The sequence below is a fragment of the Protopterus annectens genome, chromosome 3.part0 (assembly GCF_019279795.1).
Source record: "Protopterus annectens isolate FY-2018-M chromosome 3.part0, PAN1.0, whole genome shotgun sequence".
Taxonomy (NCBI): domain Eukaryota; kingdom Metazoa; phylum Chordata; order Ceratodontiformes; family Protopteridae; genus Protopterus; species Protopterus annectens.
The window spans coordinates 1,527,416,883-1,527,436,786 of NC_056731.1; the positions used below are offsets into that span (position 1 = coordinate 1,527,416,883).

Here is a 19,904-nt window from a genome sequence, read left to right on the forward strand (position 1 = left end):
TATCTACTTCTCTGAAGTACAGGCTAACACAGAAGGCCTTTGGTTAAATAAGTTCGCAGATGACTGCAAACTTGGAGCCATAGTCGAGTCCCCAAATGTGGACATCCTACAGAAGGGCCTCACTGAGACAGATGCCTGGTGTCAAAGGCATGGCCTCAAGCTCAATGCCAAAAAGTGCATTGTCATCCCCTTTGGCAAAAACTCTGCACTCATGAACTACCACAGAAACGGCAGTCTACTTGACACCAAATGTGTGATAAGAGACCTTGGGACCCAGGTGGACAGTAGTCTCTCCTTTGATAATCACATCTCCACAGTAGTCAGGAAATCCTTCTATGTGGCACACCTCATCACAAAATGGTTCTCATCCAGGAAAAAAAAAGAGGTTATTGTTCCCCTCTACTCGGCACTCATTAGACCTATGAATACAACCCCCCTTTTGGAATGTACCTCACAAGATATCTGCAATAGCTGGAAAGGGCACAGAAGTACCTCACAAAGAGGATTACTGGCCTCAAACAGATGCCCTACACTGAGTCTCAAAAAACTCCAGCTTTACTCTGTAGCATATCACCTACTCCAAGGAGATCTCTGTCTAACATATAAAGCTATGTTAAACTCAGAGCTGCTGGACATGCTACACCTAAAGAAATCCCAATCCCTCCGAGCTACTCGCTCTAGGGACCTAAACCTTGTCACCACAATAAATAGGACATGCTGGAGGGATAGATTCCTGTCCCAGAGACTTCCTATACTCTGGAACAAGCTACTCATCTAGGTCAGGCAAAGTTAGTCATTAGCACTCTTCAAGAAAAATCTTGATGAGTGGATGGGAAATCGGAAATACATCCCGGTGATCACTTCTGTGATTCTGCTTGACAGGGGCACAGGAAATTAACTTTCTTGGGTAGCATAAGCCAGGGAACCTTGTTGGCTAGACTTACTTAGGCCCTTGGGCCGATAGCCTAGTACCTACCTATGAACCTATGTTGAGGCAATTAGGGGAGAGGCAGGTGATGTCATCCTTTTCTTGGAATTTGATTAGTATGGTAAAAGATTTTATACTGCAAATTTTTGAAATTATTTTGTATCTGCTAAAGTTCATGTTTTATACTGTCAGTGGATGAAAGCCCTTATGTTTGATTTTATTTTGTTTTTAAGTATTTGGATAGTAAAATAAATAATCTGTTTGTTAGGAACTCACAGTATCATTCCTCTAGCCATAATTTTCTTTTTTATTCCATTTGTCTTGTGGTGCTGTTGTTTTCTGCAGTCTGTTACATAAATTGTAGTGTAAAACCAATGCCCTGCTAAAATGAATCTTTCAATACTGGAATCAGCTTTCCCCTACAGGGGTTCTATTGCAGATTAAATCCAATGAACCAACTTCTAAAAGGAGACTACATTTTGTTTTCCTAAGGCCACAGACTTCCTTACTGATGTTATTCACCAATTTACGGGGAGAGCACCTCTCATAAAAAAAAAAAAAGGAAGTTACTTACCATAACATTACATGTGCATTGTCCATCTAGTCATTTACTCTCACTGATGGGTCAGATACAATCTGTCTTGGCTTTTACATAAGCTCAAGTTCCTCAGCCAAGCTAGTGAGCATTTTTCCCTAACCATAATGCAACTGTTCTATAACCTCAGATCTTGTTTGCTCTCTAGCAGTGATTAGAAGTACACATTACTCAGAATATGTAACAAACACATTACTCAAGACATACCCTCAGAGGCTGTAGAGTCCTATAAAAATCCAATCAGAGCTACTCGGTCTACCAAGAGGGGGAATGGTGGGTGGGTTGTGAGAATAAAGGATAAGATGGACAACACACATGGAATGTTATGGTGAGTACATAACATCTTTATGTGTTACTGTCAATCTCGTCTTTATTCTCACTGATGGGAGCACGTCCCTAGCTATGTACTTCTTGGGTGGCTCATGGGAGAATATTCCTCAGAACCATAGAACCAAAGGATACTCTATTCCTAGAGGCCAAATCCAACTTGTAATGAGTGATAAAAGTATGCAGTTTAGCCCATGCAGCTGCAGCACAGATGCTAAGGGTAATCTGGCTTGGAAAGCCACTGAAGTGGCTACTGACCTGGCAGAATGAGCTCTGATAGAATTTGGAATAGTCTTGCGGTTAGAATTGTATATAAAAGATATACATTGTAATAGCCAATTGGGTAGTGTTACTTTAGAAACTGTTTGGCCTTTCCTAATGCCTGAATAGGAGATAAAGAGCTGATCTGACTTTCTAAATTGTGATGTCCTGTGCAAACAAACGTTAATCATCTATGGACATCCAAAAGCTGGAGTGTACTCGCCCCTTGTTTTGAAAGTTTGGAAAGAACACTGGTAATTCAATAAGGCTGGTTGAGGTTCACTTCCGAAAACACCTTAGGTAAAAAGGAAGGGTTAAGTCCTCAGAGAAACTCTGTCTTTATGAAAAATTAATTAAAAAAAGGGGAATTGATAGATATTATAAATATTCTTTCCCCAAACTAATAATGAAATTAAATGTATGCTGCAATGCAAAAAGAAAAGTATGCTTTTTATTAATACAAGGTTTTGACTTGTAAAGCAAGGGTTAAACTTGATACAACGTTTGAAATAAATGTTTCTTTCTAAAAAGCAGAAGTAACGCAGAAACTGCAAGGCTTGAATGTGCTGAAGCAAGCAACTACCCAAGACAGACATATGCTAAAATAATTTCTGATGAAACATGCTTAGTTTAGCTTGACTGTAAATATGTTTAAACATGGTTCAGAAAAAAGAACATGTCTAGTTTTGTGGGCTACACAACTGTAAGTGGCATCCTGTTCTAAGGAAGTTTGTTCAACAGGAACTTTTTGTAAAGACTTCAGATACAGAAACCAAAGGAGGACAAGTGACAGAAACATAAACCAGTTATGCAAATCACAAGGACATTAAAAATAACATCTGCTGCCCTTTGAAAAGGATATATAAACTGGACATTATTTTCTCTTCTTCAGAGACATATTAATCAAGTGTGCATTGATTCAGTTAATGAGAAGCAAAATACTTTTTCTAGGTGTGTTATAATAGAATTGAAATAATCTCAGACAGTGCAAATGTTTGGACATAAACTAGAATGGAAACAGCAGTATGGTGCGAATCTGGTTACTTCTGATGTTTCACAACAATTTAACACAGATGCTTAGAGGATAGGGCATGTAACTCAAACTCTTTTTGCTGAGGTTACAGCTACTAAAAGAAGCGTCTTCCATGATAAATATTTCAAATCACATGTAGCAGAAGGTTCGAAATGTGGGTAAACAAGTTTTCACAATACAAAATTCAAATCCCAAGGTGGAATAGGGAGGACGAATTAAGGAAGTACTTTTGAAGAATGCCTTACAAAGTCTGTTTGAAAGTATAGCGGTACCATTGTCTCGTGAAAATTAGAAATGGCTATTAAGTGAACCCTAATAGTAGCTACAGCAGCTCCCACACTGAATAATCTGGCTAAAAATTCCAGAATAGACTGTAAAGGTGCTGTAAAGGGATCTATATGATTAACATTACACCAGGCTACAAATCTTTGCCATTTACTCAAACAGTTTCCGGGTAGAGTTCTTGTGGGAAGAAAGCAAAATGTGTTTTACTGGAGAAGAAAGCAAAGGAAACCTGGATAACATGGGAAGAGGAGCAGCGTTCAATTTCCCTGGGATGTGCACTGCTATGAGAAAGCGGTTAGAGTCTTCTGCCCATTGCCAGACCTTCATGGCTTCTCTACATAAAGAAAACGGTCCAGGCGGCAAGCAAGGATGGTAGTCCAATGAAACTTTATTAAAAATTAAGTATCACAAGCGCTTTCACCCTGACTCAATTGCAGGGCTTTTCAAGTGTGTTTTTCAAGTTTTCTTGGGATTTGCAGTTTAGTTTACGGTCTTTGCCTGTTTTTTTCACTATTCTCTACATAAAGTGTAAGATCTGGTTCCCTCTTGTTTGTTTATATACCAGACCACATACATGTCTGATTGAATTGCTATAGTGCCTACAGGAAGAGAGTTCTGGAATGCTTGCAAAGCTAGGAGCACCGCTCTCATCTCTAGAACATTTATGTGCAAATGGGCCTCGTGCTCTTGCCAAGTGCCTTGGACTGTGCTCTCCAGAAAATGCCCCCCCATCTGGGACACGTCTGTAGTCACTGTAGCTTGGGGCTGAGAGGGGAGAAAGGGACAGCCTTGAGGGACTAGGGGAGAATTGAGCCATTTCAGGTCTCTTTTGCAAGAGTTGGTTAGTATGATATTGTAAGACACTGGAAGATCCTGAAAAGACCACCTTCTTGAAAGTAGCCACTGGAGGGTTCTCATATGTTGTCGAGCTAGTGGTATTAGTACAACTTAAGTAGCCATTTTGCCTAGAATTTGTAGGACTAGTTTGGCAGAAGCCTTTTTCTTGCTGATCAGCATCCCTACATAATGCCGAAGATAATTTACTCTTTCTTGGGGAAGCTTTGCTAACATGATTATTGTGTTTACCTGAGTTCCTATGAAAACCAAGGACTGACATGGCTCTAGAGCAGATTTTTCACAAATGATGGTGATTCCAAGGGATGAACAAAGTTGAAGGGCATAGTCCCTGGCTTTCTGAAGATGATGCCCAGTCAGGGCGGAGATGAGCCAGTCCAGATATGGAAAAACACTGAATTCTTTGCACCTCAGGAAACTACTGCCGTGTATTTGGTGAACACACTGGGGCTGTAGTCAGACCAAAGGGCAGAGCTCAAACCTGAAGTGACTAGCTCCTAGCCGGAAGTGTAAAAACCTTCTGGATCACTTGCTCATTAGAATGTGGTAGTACACATCCTGAAGGTCTATGGAGCACATCCAACTATCTTTTTTTCAAGAGATGAAGTATCAGCTACAGTGTTATCCATTCAGTACTGGCTCTATTTTATAGATTTTATAGTTTAGAATGCTGAGATCCAAAATGGGTCTCCAGTCCCCTGTTTTCTTTGTAACTAAAAAGAATCTTGAGTAAGTTCTGGATCCTCTCTGGTCTGCAGGGACTTGTTGGATGACTCGCTTGTTTAGCAACTTTTGAGTTTCTAAGGTTGCCTGTTCCTTTTGACTGGGTGGAATGTCCGGAACAGATGTGCTTATAGGAGCAGGATAGGCGAAGGGAATGACATATCCCCTGGATATTATACTCTGCACCCATCTGTCATTTGTGATGGTTTGCCAGGTTTCTTGGTGCAGTGATAAATGACCCCCGGCCGCCTCCAGAGGTGAGCAATCGGGCACTCTTTCAGGAGCACTGATTGGACCCTACAAAGAAAGATTCTCTTGAAACTTGATTATGCAGGCCTCCTCTGCCGTGAAGTCAGTGTCTACCAATATTGTTGCCCCCTCTGGCCCTGGGGGAACTCTCACCTTGTGTGTCATGGAAGGACCTGTGGGATTGTCTGAACCACATTTTCCCACTACCCCTCTGATCCTTTGGTAAAGTTCTGATGGCCACAGAAAAACATACTCCAATGGTAGACAAGGTCTTGCCTTCTTGTTTACACTTGGTGAGTGTTTCTTTCACATTCGGCCCAAAAACAGAGGAGCCGTCAAAAGGGGCATTAACAAAGGTAGACTTGAAGGGCTCTGCGAAGTCGCAAAGGCGCATGCAGGCCTGTATCCAAACAGCAATACCTGAACCCGCAGCTCTTATTCCATCATCTGCATACGATATGAGCCTTATGGCAGAGTTTACTACAGAACTGAGGGTGGTGAGATGAGCATTAAGTTTATCCGTTACTGCATCAGCTACAGCTCCCTGGAGGGAGTCCGAGTTCTTTTAACATGTTCCTCTGTAGCCCAGTGAAATGGGTACGGTAGTTCAGAGACCGAAGAGCAAAGGTCGTTGAGAAAACACCCGCTTCCCATATCTATCCAAAGTCCTAGAGTCTTTATTAAGAGATGGATAGAGGAGCTGGTCTCATAGCTCCTTTTTAGTAGCCGCCACCATGACCATGGCATCAACTGCAACTCCTTTAGTCCAAAACCTTTACCCTTAGGGACTGTAATGAACTTATTTGGCCTACTAGGAGTAGGCTCTATATAGAATCTGGGGTTTCCCAGGCATTCCTAGAGATTATAAGCTCGTTGGAAGGAGAAATCACCCAAGAGGAGGAAGGGAGAGACCCAAAGGCCTTCAGGTAGTGACTCCTCAGCCGAAGGGGGGTTGGACTGCCAGTCACCTCTCTGTTTTAATAATTTCAGGATGTCTCCAAAGGAGACATCAAGAGGTGACCTTGGGGACCCTTCTGCCTTATTGAGGACAGTGTCTGATGTGACAGACTCCTCTGGAGAGTCAAAGTGCTTCCTCTTGCAGGTCCTCTTCCAATGGACCTCTTCAGTGGGATGGTCTGGAAAGATTTCAGAAGAGGGGGGGTCTCCTGGTGGACAACCTGAGGCCTGGGGTGTCTGCAATCCAGTGGAAGGGTTACTTGAGAGGACAAAGACATATACGCCGTAGAGAGAGGAAGATCCGATGAAGGATATGCCTTAGACTTGGTAGGAGTCAAAACCCTCCTCATAACCTTAAAGGCAGACTTGTCTGCGCTCCGAGGACTCACCAGGATCCGATAAACAGGTTGTTGGAGCCAAAGACACCCATAGAACCGGCAAATAAAGCTCCGAAGCTGAGGTAGGCGATGAACTTATCCATGCCGAAGCCCCGAGTGGCAGAGTAGGATCCAGAGAGATCTGAGCTGGCTCTGAGGATCTAATTGGAAAGTGTCGGCAACTAGAGGTTTCCTGCTTTGAATGAAGGGGAAACTCTCATGGCAAATGTCTGTTCTGAGGAAACCGATGGTCCTGGAGCTGACATGGACACAATGTGGAGATTGAAGTCATCTAGCCCTAGAAGCTGAAGGACGATCGGAGGAAAAACAGTTACTAGGGAGGTGGACTGCATCTGAGATTCCTTTGGGCTTGGATCCAACAAAAGTTTAGACAGGGCCGGAGTCTTCAGCAACCTCTGCACAACCCTATCCACGTCTTCATCAGATAAACTCCTGGTAGACAGAGTAGAAAGAGATGGGGATCTAGACTTAATCAGTAAGGGTGATGGGAGCCATGAAGTTACCGGTTCAAGTGAAAGAGATTGGCTCCAATGTAAAGTTCATATCGGCACAGAAGACTTTAGAGCCAAAAGTTCTGATGGTTCCAATGTAGTCTTGGATCCAAGAAAGACCACCTGCTCCAAGGATAATGGTGGAGTAGAGTGTTGAGGAGTTTTGGGTCTCTGCGCTGACGAATGTTTTGGAGCTGAAGATGCCCTCTTTGAAATCTTGTACGGAGATTTTGAGGACTCTGAAAACAATAGCCTCTGAAAAAGGGGTTTTTAATAAACCCTTTACAAATCAACTTTTGTTTTGCTCCATAAGCACTCTCTGATTAAACCCATGACATATGGAGCAAATTGTTTGGACATGAAGAGGCTGCAAGCAATAAACACAGAATGTGAGAATCTCCAAGGGGCATCTTCTTCCCGCATTTTTCACATTTCTTGAAACTCATCTGTTTCCCCTCCTGTTTCTGAGACATAATTATAATAACCTAGATGCGCACGCACAGAACGCATTGAGGGAGAAATAGAAGAAAAGGCAGTGGAGGGGGGGGGGGGCGAGAAAAAAAAAATTTTTTTTTTAATAGTAAACAACCAAATCGCCCACTTACTTTCTTTGCCAATGGATCCAAATAGAAGGCAAATAAAGTGGAGAGAGGACACCCCTGCCTGTTTCCTCTGCTCAAGCAAAAATTATCAGAGAAGACCCCACACACTTTAAATTCTGCTTCTAATCCCTCACACACTCTTCCTAATAAGCCTTATAATTTTTTCAGGAAATGCAAATGCTTCCATTGCCCTGCTCATAAAGTCCCAACTTTCTCTGTCAAATGCTTTCTCTGCATCAAGACCCACCAACAACAAGAGTATTTTCTTACATTTTACTTCCCTCCAGATCAATGTCCTGCTAACCCTGTCAAATGTTTGCCTCCCCACATTGATCCAGATAATTTCTGGCATTACTTTTCCCATTCTTTAAGCCATTACAGACATGACCACTTTATAATCATTGCTTAGTATTGAAATGGGCCTGTATGAAGCTGGAGCTGATGGATCCTTACCCACTTTAAGTACTACATGTTTCTATAGATGCTGGAATTAAAACCCCACTTAATGCTGGATATATAACTACCCAAATAATTAATGCCTTCCTTTTGAAACTGATGAACTAAAAACCCAGTAATCTGACTGAGGTGTGAAACAAACCTCTCAATGTCTGCTGGCGGACCATTCCAAAAGGCAAAGACGTCATCCAAATATCTCTTAATAGGCTATGCAGTACTTGTATAATTCAAATGTGAAAAAAAAATTCTCAATTCCACAAAACCAGGTTGGCAAACACAGAGTCACAAACCACCCCCCATAGCTACTCCCTTAATCTGCCTATAGAGTTCTCTTTCAAATTTTATAAAATTGTTTCATAAAACTATGTCAACACAAGCCATCAAGTTTATCTCTACTGATGTTAAAAAGTCCAACTTAAAAGGGCTTTATAAAAAAATGTCTTACCCTCTTCTTGGGGGATACAACAAAATAAATTGGCCACTTTGATGATAAAAAAGTATAAATTATCATCCCAAAGTTCAGCCTTAAGTCTAGTTGGAAAGTCACAGGAATCCTTAATATGCATGTTTTTTTCTAGCAACGGGCTTAAGGATTCAGTCTATATAAATTGCAAGGGGATAGGTCTTAGAATTCCTAGCTGCAACAGTGTGCCTAAATGGGGGGGTGCAAAATGTTTTTATGAACCCTAGGAATCCCAAAAGTAGGAACTAAAGGCCTAGGATTCCCAAGGAAATCATATAAAAAGACGTTATGTACTCACCATAAAATTCCATCTGAGTAGGTACTTCATTTGTCTGCAACGTGTGGGTATCGGATCTGAGCCGGCAGCTTACCAAGCTCCAAAATCCGAGCTCCTAGCTCCTCCCCCTACCCATAATCCCCTGCTACCAACCACATTACCTCCGATCGTTTTTTTTTTTTGCTTTACCAACCTAGAAACATGAAATATCAACTGCAAAAGTGATCATAAAATCCCGAAAGGTTCAGGGGATGGCAGGGGGGTCGGTTGCAGACAAATGAAGTACCTACTCAGATGGAACGTTATGGTGAGTACATAACTTCTTTATCTGAAGTAGTTACTTCATTTGCTCTGCAACCTGTGGGACAGAGTCCCCAGCTACCTTATAAGAACCTGGGTGGTCCTTACGGAAGGATATTCTGAAGCACCGCGGAGCCAAAAGAAGCCCTACTTCTCGAAATCACATCTAATTTATGAGAAATGAACTTATGAGAAGAGGACCAAGTAGCTGCTGAACATATGTCGTCCACTGGAACCCTAGACCAGAAGGCTGTTGAGGTGGCTACAGATCTTGTAGAATGAGCACGGATATTAACCGGGGCTGGTTTGCCAGACAATATATATCCCTGAATAATACACTGACAAATTCAATTTGCTACAGTGACTTTGGAAATGGCTTTACCCATGGCTGATTTTGCATACGAGACAAACAACTGGTCCAACTTGCAAAACTCTCTAGTCCTATGCAAGTAGACACGCAGCTGTCTGTGTACATCCAATTTGTGTAATGTGCATTCTCCCTTGTTCTGAAATGTTGGAAAAAACACTGGTAGATTTATCGATTGATTTATATTTGCTTCTGAAGCAACCTAAGGCAAGAAAGACGGTAGTCCCTGAGGGACACACTATCTTTGTGAAAGATAAGGTAAGGAGGCTTCATACACAAGGCTTGTAACTCTGAAACCCTTTTGGCCGAAGTAATAGCCACTAAGAAAGCTGTTTTCCATGACAAGAACTTCAACGGAATTGAGGTCGCAGGTTCGAAAGGTGGACTCGTCAAGGCTTGCAAGACTAGAGTGAGGTCCCATGGGGGAACCACAGACTTTATCGGTGGATTTAAAAGGAAGATGCCTCGTAAGAAGGTTTTGCACAACTTTGTGGATGCTAAGGAACCTATGCCACCACCCACATGAAAATGGGAGATGGCCGCCAATTGCACCTTAACCGTAGAAGCGCTTGCTCCCTGTCGAAAGATTAACAAGAGGAAGTCCAGGATGGTCGGAACAGGGACAGTAAAAGGGTCCAAGCCCTTATCTTCAGCCCAAATGGAAAAACATTTCCATTTACTGTTGTAAAGTTTTCTGGAAGATGGCTTATGAGCCGCAACCAGAATGGCCTCAACGGGAGATGAGATACTGGGAGTCCTAGCCATTAATGGAACTGGATCAGCCAAGCCGCAGGCTTGAGGTTGACCAGGTTTGGTGTTGGGCAATCCGCGGGATGAGAAATCAGTTCTGGACTGGGATCCAGAATCCACGGAGGAGCCACACTGAGACCGCAGAAAGGGGAACCAGATCTGCAGAGGCCAGAATGGGGCTATGAGGATAACTCTGCTCCTCAACCGACAGGCTTTCTGAATGAACTTCATCATGAGTGGAAGGGGAGGATAAGCATACAGAAGCCCGGGAGGCCAAGCATGGACCAGAGCGTCTCTGGGGGGAATTATTGCAAAGTACTCGCTGCATTTTGTGTTTAAAGGAGAAGCAAAAAGATCGCAGCGAGGCTGACCCCATTTGTGGAAGATCTGCTTCGCAACAGATGGATTCAGAGACCACTCGTACGGAGTGAGAAGCACCCGACTTAGCTTGTCCGCTAATATGTTGGATCATCCCGGGATGTGCGTTGCTACCAGAAAACGGTTGGTGGAGATCGCCCATTCCCAAACTCTCATGGCCTCTCGACACAGGGGGTAGGATCTGGTTCCTCCCTGTTTGTTTATGTACCAGACTACAGACATGTCTGTCTGGATCGCAATAGTCCCCAAGGGAAGAAGGTTGTGGAGAGCTTGCAATGCCAAAAGCACCACCCTCATCTCTAGGACATTGATATGCAATGCGGTCTCTAGGGGAGTCCACGTGCCTTGAACGGATCTGCCTGAACAACACCCCCCCACCCGAGGTGAGAAGCGTCCGTGGTCAACGTGGCTTCGACCGGGGGGATCACAAAAGGCCTCCCTTCTCTGAGTTCCCACGCATGCAACCACCAAAGAAGGGAGTCCCTGCAAACTATGCTCAGCGGTATTGGCGTGTTCAATGGGAGGAGCAAGAGGGACCATTGGACTTGAAGGGTCCATTGCAATATTCGCAGGCGGGCATGGAGGGAAAGACAGATCGCTGCTGCCATAGACCCTAGTGCCCTCAGGACTAACTCCGCTGAAGGATTCTGGAGAAGGGCTAACACCTGGTAAGACAAGCTGCTCAGTCTGACTGATGTTAGAGTAGCTCGAGAGATTCGAGTATCCAACCTGACCCCTATGAATTCCAGGGCTTGGGTGGGGCACAGGCAGGACTTCTGCAGGTTTACTGAAATGCCTAGGTTGTGGGCTAGTGTCAGTGCGTAATCTCTCGCTACAGAGAGCTGATGCCTGTTGGTCACGGTAAGGAGCCAGTCGTCTAGGTACGGGAAGACCTGAATGCCCTGAAGTCTCAGGTGGGCAGCAACCACCGCCATGACTTTGGTGAACACTCTGGGGGCTGAAGTGAGGCCGAATGGAAGAATCCTGAATTGATAATGACTGGCTCCGAGCCGGAAGCAGAGAAACCTCCTGGATCGTCTGTCCATTAAGATGTGGTAGTATGCATTCTTGAGGTCTATGGAGCACATCCAGTCGTTCTCCCGCAGAAGGGGGAGGATAGATTGAAGACTGACCATCCAGAACTTTTCCTTGGGTATAAACAGGTTCAGAGCGGAAAGGTCTAAGATGGGTCTGAGGTCCCCCGTTTTCTTTGGCACCAAAAAAAATCTTGAGTAATAACCCAATCCTGACTGATCTGGGGGGATGGGCTGGATGGCTCTTTTTCTTAGCAGCTTCAAAATCTCTGAAGCCGCTGCCTCCCTCTGATCGAGTGGGACATCGGGGAGGTGTCTGGTTTTGGGGGGAAGATTTAGGAAAGGAATAAAATAACCTCTAGAAATGATACGGAGCACCCATCGATCCGTTGTAAGGGACTCACAGTTTGACAGGTGCTCCGTCAACTGCCCCCCCCCCCCGACTGCCTCCAGAGAGGGACAGTCGGGCAAGCCCTCAGGGCTGTTGCGTGGGTCTGTCAGAGAAAGGTTCTCTAGACCCGAAATTTCGCGGCCCCCCTCTGCCTCTGGGCCGGCGTCCACCTTGTCCTCCTCTGCCTCTAGAGGACGAGTGGTCCACAGCTGGATGGGATTGCTGAGACTTACGGAGACTTGTGGAACCACAGCTTCATTTGTCCCCTCTGATTCCTGGAGAAGGATCTTTGGGAACTAGAGAAGCGGACTCCGACGGCAGACAGCATCTTCCCATCCTTTTCGCTTTGGACCAGCGTATCGCGAATGGTCTTGCCGAAAAGAGCAGAACCGTCAAAGGGGGCGTTCGCGAAGGACGCCTTGAAGGGATCCGCGAAGTAGCAAAGATGGAGCCAGGCGTGACGTCGTAAGATGACCCCTGCTCCGCTGGCTCTAGCGGCTCCCTCCGAAGCATGAGAGAGGAGCCGCATAGACGTATTGGAAATGGATTTCAGAGTGGCCATTCGTGTTGTAAACACATTCCTGTCTCTGACCGACATGGACTCCGGGGGGGGCTGCAGCGTATTCCTTGATCAAGTCTCACTGTAGCCTGATGGTATGTGCCATATAGTTCAGCGCCCTTATAGAAAAGGTCGCTGAAGCAAACATCCGCTTCCCAATCCGGTCCAACGCTTGAGATTCTTTATCTGGCGGGTGGACCAGAGAACTCTCCTGAGCGAGTTCTTTCTTGGTGGCCGCCGCCACCAACATGGCATTAACAGGGGATCCTTTGGCCCATGATTGCCCATCTGTGGGGGGGCTTAGTATTTTGTCGGGACGCCTAGGAATTGGCTCCACGGTGTCAGGCTCCTTCCACGCCCTGGTGGTAATTAAGTCCACCAGGGGGTCGGCCGGAGGGGACACTCAGGAAGTAGATGGGCCTGCCTCCAATGCCTACAGGAACATGGATTCATCAAGGGAAGGTTTTTGGGCAGACCACCCCCCTCTAATACGCAACATTTTCATGATGTCTCCAAAGGAGACATCTTCAGGGGGTGACCTTGGGGAACCCTCCCTATCATATAAGTCCGTGTTGGTGGTAACGGACTCGGGGGAGTCCAGGTGCCTCCTTTTACACCGACGTTTCTGAGGAACCTCCTCGGTGGGGCTATCCGAAGAGGGCTCATCCACGGGTTGTTGTTCCTCAACAGGAACTAGCTGGAGGACTTGGGCAGGCTGTCCCGATAGTCGGATGATGGAAGACAGACCCTCATACAGTGGTGGTACGGGTGGATCCGAAGCCCGAACCGGGGATCTGGAGGATCTCAAAAGTACCCTCTCCACTACCTCAAAAGCCGAAGGAGAATCACCCTCGCCAGCCTCTGAGAGCAATCTCCTCGGCTCCGAGGAAGGCATCGGGGTCAGAGCCGAAGCATTCGGCGCCGAGAGAGAGGTGCGCTCTGAAGCCAACAGCTCCAAAGATACAACTCCCTCGGATCCGATGCTCAGCCCTCGGCCCCGAGAGCTCAGATCAGACAAGCTCGAGGGCATAGTCGGCATCGAAGAGACCAGTGCCATTGGCGCCAATTCCCTGGGTCCGAATGGGCACAGATCCGATGACTCCGAGATCCGAAAACGAGTCGGAGAAGGAGTGATCGCAGCAAACATGGGGGCCACACTCCCTCCCCCAGAGGGGGGGGGGAGGCAAGAGCACCCCATCTGCATTTGGGTCTGTAAGAACCGATGCATCATCCGATCCATATCCACTTCGGAGATGCTTTTGGTCGACCTGGAAGAGGTAGTCAAGGCGGGCCGGGAGGGCTGCCTCGACGACCTCGAGGGAGACCGATCTTCTTCCTTCGGCGAGAAGCTAGGCGAACGGAGCCGAGAGGAGAAGGATCCGGAGACCCCCGAAGGAGACAGTTATTTTTGTTGGCGGAGCCGAGGGGTGAGACTCGGTCCGCCTTTTATGGGATCTATGTCCCTCCTTATCCTTGTGCCTCCTTGTGCCTCTTCTCCTTAGTTGAGGAGGCACTAGTTTCCCCAGAGCTCAAACCCGAAGTGGGAGGTTGAGTCCTGGGTTGATCTGAGGGAACAGAGGGTGCCGAGGCCGCTGAGGCAGCCGGAGCATGAACGGGAGAGGAAGAAGAAGCTGACTCCTGGGGGAGCTTTCCCGCCAGGATCAGCTTGTTTTTCCTATCCCGAAGTGCCCGGGGGTTAAAAACCGCACAGATCTGGCAGGCCTCTGAAAGATGGGCTGCCCCCAGGCACAAAACGCACTGAGTGTGGCCATCAGCTGGGGAAAGCTTGTGACCACACTCAGTACATTCGGAAAAAATGGCCTTAGGCCCTTCCGCCATGTTAAAACACACATACACACACCCAAACGCTAAGGGAGGAGGGGGAGTGACAAAGAAAAACTAATTAACTGTACCAGAAAATATAAAACTAGCACTAAAAAGGGTTAGAAAAAGGTTTACTACCACACACACACGATTTTGAAACTTTTTTGGTGAAGTTAAGATAGAAACGATCTCACCCAGCCAGGAGCTCTTCAAAGGGAAAGCTTCTTCAGCCGCGGCAAATAATGATCTGGGGTAATGTGGTTGGTAGCAGGGGATTATGGGTAGGGGGAGGAGCTAGGAGCTCAGATCTTGGAGCTTGGTAAGCTGCCGGCTCGTTACCGATACCCACAGGTTGCAGAGCAAATGAAGTAACTACTTCAGATCACAGGATTAATAGTACCTTGCAATAAACAATCTTCCAGAAAAAAAATCAATCTTATTAAAAGCAATATTCACTTCATTACTACAATTTAAAAATACAGCTTGTATAAGCAATGCTGTCAAAAATTATCCCACCAACTTTATCTGGTTTCAGGATTTTTCACTGTATGTCACCCTTAATCTTGTTCAAGAGTTCAATTTCTTCTTTACTGAGATTAAACTTAATGAGCCTTATGTTTCTTATGCATTTGATACACATGAACACAGGTACTCTCAAAAGTTTGAATTAAATGCTTTGCGTATGAGACTAGTGAGACTTATGGGTCTGTTGTTTCCAGGGTCTGTACATGGTCCACCTTGGTGCACATGGACTGTGCAGTTGTCCATTCGTGAGGCATGAAGCATGTTTGGAAGCTACAGTTAAACAGCAATTCCAGATGGCTTGACAGGTCATGTTTCATTCTATTTAGAAAGCATCCTGGGTTACCGTCTGGGCCCATTGATGCAGTGTTCTCGGCCTTAGAGAGAGCATTAAGGACCTGTTCCCTGGTGATATGAGGAGTTATACTTGATGGTATTTCCAAAGAGGAGGTTGATGGGAGACTGGAATTTGTAGGTTTGCTATACCTCCTGGCTCAGTACAGATGTCATCCATTAAAAAGGAGCTCCGCACACAATTGTGTATCACCTTTGATGTTGCAGCCATAGCTAAAGAATGCCTTGTGGTTGTCCTTGGTCTGGGAAGGCAATCCACCTGAAATCTGGCTTTGGGTAGACTATTTCCCAGTTTGATGAGAATGTTTTTATCCTGCTGGGTGCTACACCTTTTTTTTGGAATATACAAAAAGGATGGAAAAATCAACACTAAAAAAATACAAGCAAGAAAAAAAAGGCTGGAGGGAAGGGTGGCTACTGCAATAGTGATTTATTAGAGCATCTACTGCTATGGTTTCACTTACGCAACTGTACTATGCTCAACACAGACAACTGTTGCAGTAGCCTAAGCTACATGAATAAATAAAAATAGCTTAGGGAAGAAAAGGACGAAAAATGACAAGGCTTATAAGACTCCAGCAACCCTTGAAGAATGGTCTTAGCACAGCCTGCTCTGCATCTGGAGAAATACTCTAGACTGTGTTGCTTTTTAAAAGTGCGTACTGAGGACCATGTTGCTGACTACAGAATACTTCAGAGATGACCCCCTTCCAGAAAGTTGCCGACAAAGCCAAAGTCCTTGTGGAATGGGCTCTAAAGCTGGCCTGGAAGTAGGTTATTATAGCGAATGTAACAAATGCAACACCATAAGAGACCCATCCGGAATTAATCTATTTTGAAACTGGCTGTCCTGGTCTCCTATAAAGGTAAGAGAAAAATAGCTGATCAGCTTTATTGATTGTTTTCATTTAAGTAATAGGTGTGCTGCCTATGGACATCTAGTGTGTGAAGGATATTCTCTCCCTTGTTCTTTTGTCAGGAAAGAAAACTGGGAGAATCATAGTAAATAATGTCTTTCGGCTTTTCCCAGTTAGGGGTCGCCACAGAGGAACTCCGGTCTGCTAATGATTGGCAGTGGATTTTTTTATGGTGCCGAGTTGCCAGCCCGACGCCCAATCTTAAAAGGCGGCACACCCATTCACACACGCACTGGATTAATAGTACGACAAACTCTTGAAACTGCATTAGGCATAGGATTGGTCCTCAAAGAAACCATACTCCTGTGGAAAACAAGGGTGACTTAAGCTCACCATAAGAGCTTGTAACTCAGACAATTTCTTAGCAAGTGTCACAGCAATGAATAGAACAGACTAGCAAGATAAAAATTTCAACTCATCTTCATGAAGCAGTTCAAATGGAGACAGAGTAAGCCTCTCAAGCACAAAGTTCAGATCCCAAGAAGGAGACTCCTGTTTTCTAGGTGGACAAGTATGCAACACTCCTTTCAAAAACTTTTTAAGTTGAGCATTACTAGAAAGAGGTGATCCAAGGGAGGAAAAGCAAACATGGTCAACAAAAAAACCTTGATAGAGCAATACTGAAGGTCACTGGACAGTAAAACACAATACAATCAAGAACCAGAGGCAACTAGGCCTGAAGAATATCCTGGTTCTTTGGCACAAACTAGAAAATCTTTTCCATTTGCACATATATGTTTTTGTAGTATTTTTTTCTCCTCCTTTAGTATCTGATACAAAACAAATACTCAGATAAAAGCTGCCTAAAGACAAAGTTTCATCATCCAAGTAGTCAACTGAAACTGAGTTTCTAGACTGGGTATATCAAACTTTCCCTACAAAACAAATACTCAGATAAAAGCTGCCTAAAGACAAAGTTTCATCATCCAAGTAGTCAACTGAAACTGAGTTTCTAGACTGGGTATATCAAACTTTCCCTGTCTTGTGCAAGTAAATGTATTTATTTATTATTTATTGACATTTAACGACTGGGAAAGTCCACTGGATCAGTGATCCATTTTCAGTGGAGGCCCTGGGAGAAAAGCTCCAGTTACAGTTACAAATAAAAGGTTATAACATTGTAGCAGCAAGTATGTACAGCATTAAAAATGAAGATGCAGTATCGTTATAATGAAAACAATACAGAAAGTTACATAAGTTGCAAACAACTGCAGAGATTAGTGAGACATTGTATCAAACTATACAGAAAAAAAAAAACAATTACAGAAGGTTTGTACAGAATGCATGTGTGTGTATGTATATATATATATATATATATATATATATATATATATACACACACACACACACAGAAACGCATACACATACATAGATACACACACACACATATATATATATATATATATATATATATATAGATACACACACACATATATATATATATCTATACATATACAGATACACATATATACATGTAGATACACACATATACACAGATACACACATATATATATATATACACACACACACACACACACACACAGATACACATACATTATATATATATAGATACACATACATATATATATATAATCTATATTGAAAGAAAACCCAAACGCTAGCAGAAACAGCTCATATACTCGTCGACAGCATAAATTGCTTCATATAGTGGTAAATGCGAAACTGAACAATCGTATACAGTTCATAAGAAGTTACTCCCAGATCAATTCCAATGGAATCCAAAAGATTTTCCTTCCAAAGTCAAAAATCACCACCAAATAAAAACAAACAAGAATTTAATGGTCATAGAACGTTAGCGCTTTCGCGGACATACAACTTCCGCTTCCTCAGACGTACTCACAACATTCAAACTACGCTCTTATATACGTCACTTCCATCACAATTCTAGATGTTCAATTAAAATTATTAACAAGCATAAAACATTAAAAGGCAACAAAATAAACACTTAACTGACCCTAACATATAACTAATGCAATTAATAAAATCACATCCTATCAACGATAAAAAAATGTCACTTAAGCCTATACTCAAAGCTAGACCGCTGAAAGGGCACACACTCATTTAAGCCCCTCCCTCTATAAGCCGCTAGGCGAAGTATCCACTTCAATTCCGCCTCCTCTGTCATGTTAGTGATGTCCCCCCTCCTCACATTAACTGGTTGGACATGCAATACCTGAAAAACAAAAACATGTTGATTGCCCATAAGAAGGGTGTGCTTAGCTAAAGCACTATATTTCTGTTCCCTAGCAAGACAGTATTGATGGTCCCGTATACGTTCCCTAAGCGTTCTATTTGTTTTGCCTATATAAAAATTGAAACAAATCTGACAATAGGCAACATAAACAACATTTCTAGTATTACAACTAGAATTGCATCGAATTTCCCATAATTTACCTGTATTGGGACTTCTAAAGTACCTAGACTCATCAGTGTAAGGGCACTGTGGACAGGAGCCACATTTCTTAGTTCCATAACACAGACTATTTGTAGCCATCATACTTAAGGGACTTAAATTTGGAAAACAAAGCTGTTGCTTAAGATTTCTCAAGTTTTTAAAAGTATACATCGGACAATTCCCTACATTAGTTCTAGTTTGATCATCAGCCAAAAGGACATTCCAATTATTCATTAATGACCATTGGACCACTGAGACATTAGTGCCATATGGCAATGTCACTGATAACCTAGGTTCAGATTTCTTTCTACTAGAGGCACCTTCACTCCTATTAGAATAATTGGGTTTGCCCCTAGTTTGTCTAAACTTACGGGCAGTGGAGCATGCAACACTCACCTCACTTGCCTAATAGCCTCTATTAAGGAAACTCTCTCGTAAAACAGTTAACTCTCTTGCAAAGGAATCATCATCTGAGCAAAGCCTAGACATCCTAAGAGCTTGCCCTTTAATGATGTTATTGAAAACCATGGGATTGTGCATACTATCCCTACAAAGGAAAGCAGATCTATAACATGGAAACAGTTTTGGATAACAATATTTTTTTGTTCCAGGACAATTGCTATAGACAAACACGAGGTGTGGCTATGGGCACCAGTTGTGCCAACACCTATGCCAACTTCGTTATGGTGGCATGGGAAAAGGAAGTCATGCTTTTACATCCCAACATCGTCTTTTATAGACGTTTTGTTGATGACCTCTTTTTCCTATGGAGGGGAACTGGTGCCCATTTAGAAGATTTTTTTTACAACACATCAATAACTTGGATGGTTTTTTGAAATTTACTATGGAGTTTTCACACCAATCAATCAATTATCTTGAGGTGACCATCTATCGACATCAAGATGAATATTTGACCAAGGTTTTTAGAAAACCATGTTATAGATCTGCTTTCCTTAGTAGGGATAGTATGCACAATCCCATGGTTTGCAATAACATCATTAAAGGGCAAGCTCTTAGGATGTCTAGGCTTTGCTCAGATGATGGTTCCTTTGCAAGAGAGTTAACTGTTTTAAGAGAGAGTTTCCTTAATAGAGGCTATTATGCAAGTGAGGTGAATGTTGCATGCTCCACTGCCCGTAAGTTTAGACAAACTAGGGGCAAACCCTATTATTCTAATAGGAGTGAAAAACCC

The 19,904-nt window shown here is 43.8% G+C and overlaps 1 protein-coding gene across 1 annotated transcript in view; it reads right to left on the bottom strand.

Annotated features, from left to right (window-relative positions):
• Nucleotides 1–19,904, bottom strand: part of LPIN2 (lipin 2) — a 1,688,564-nt gene that overhangs the window by 611,528 nt on the left and 1,057,132 nt on the right. The window lies entirely within an intron of this gene.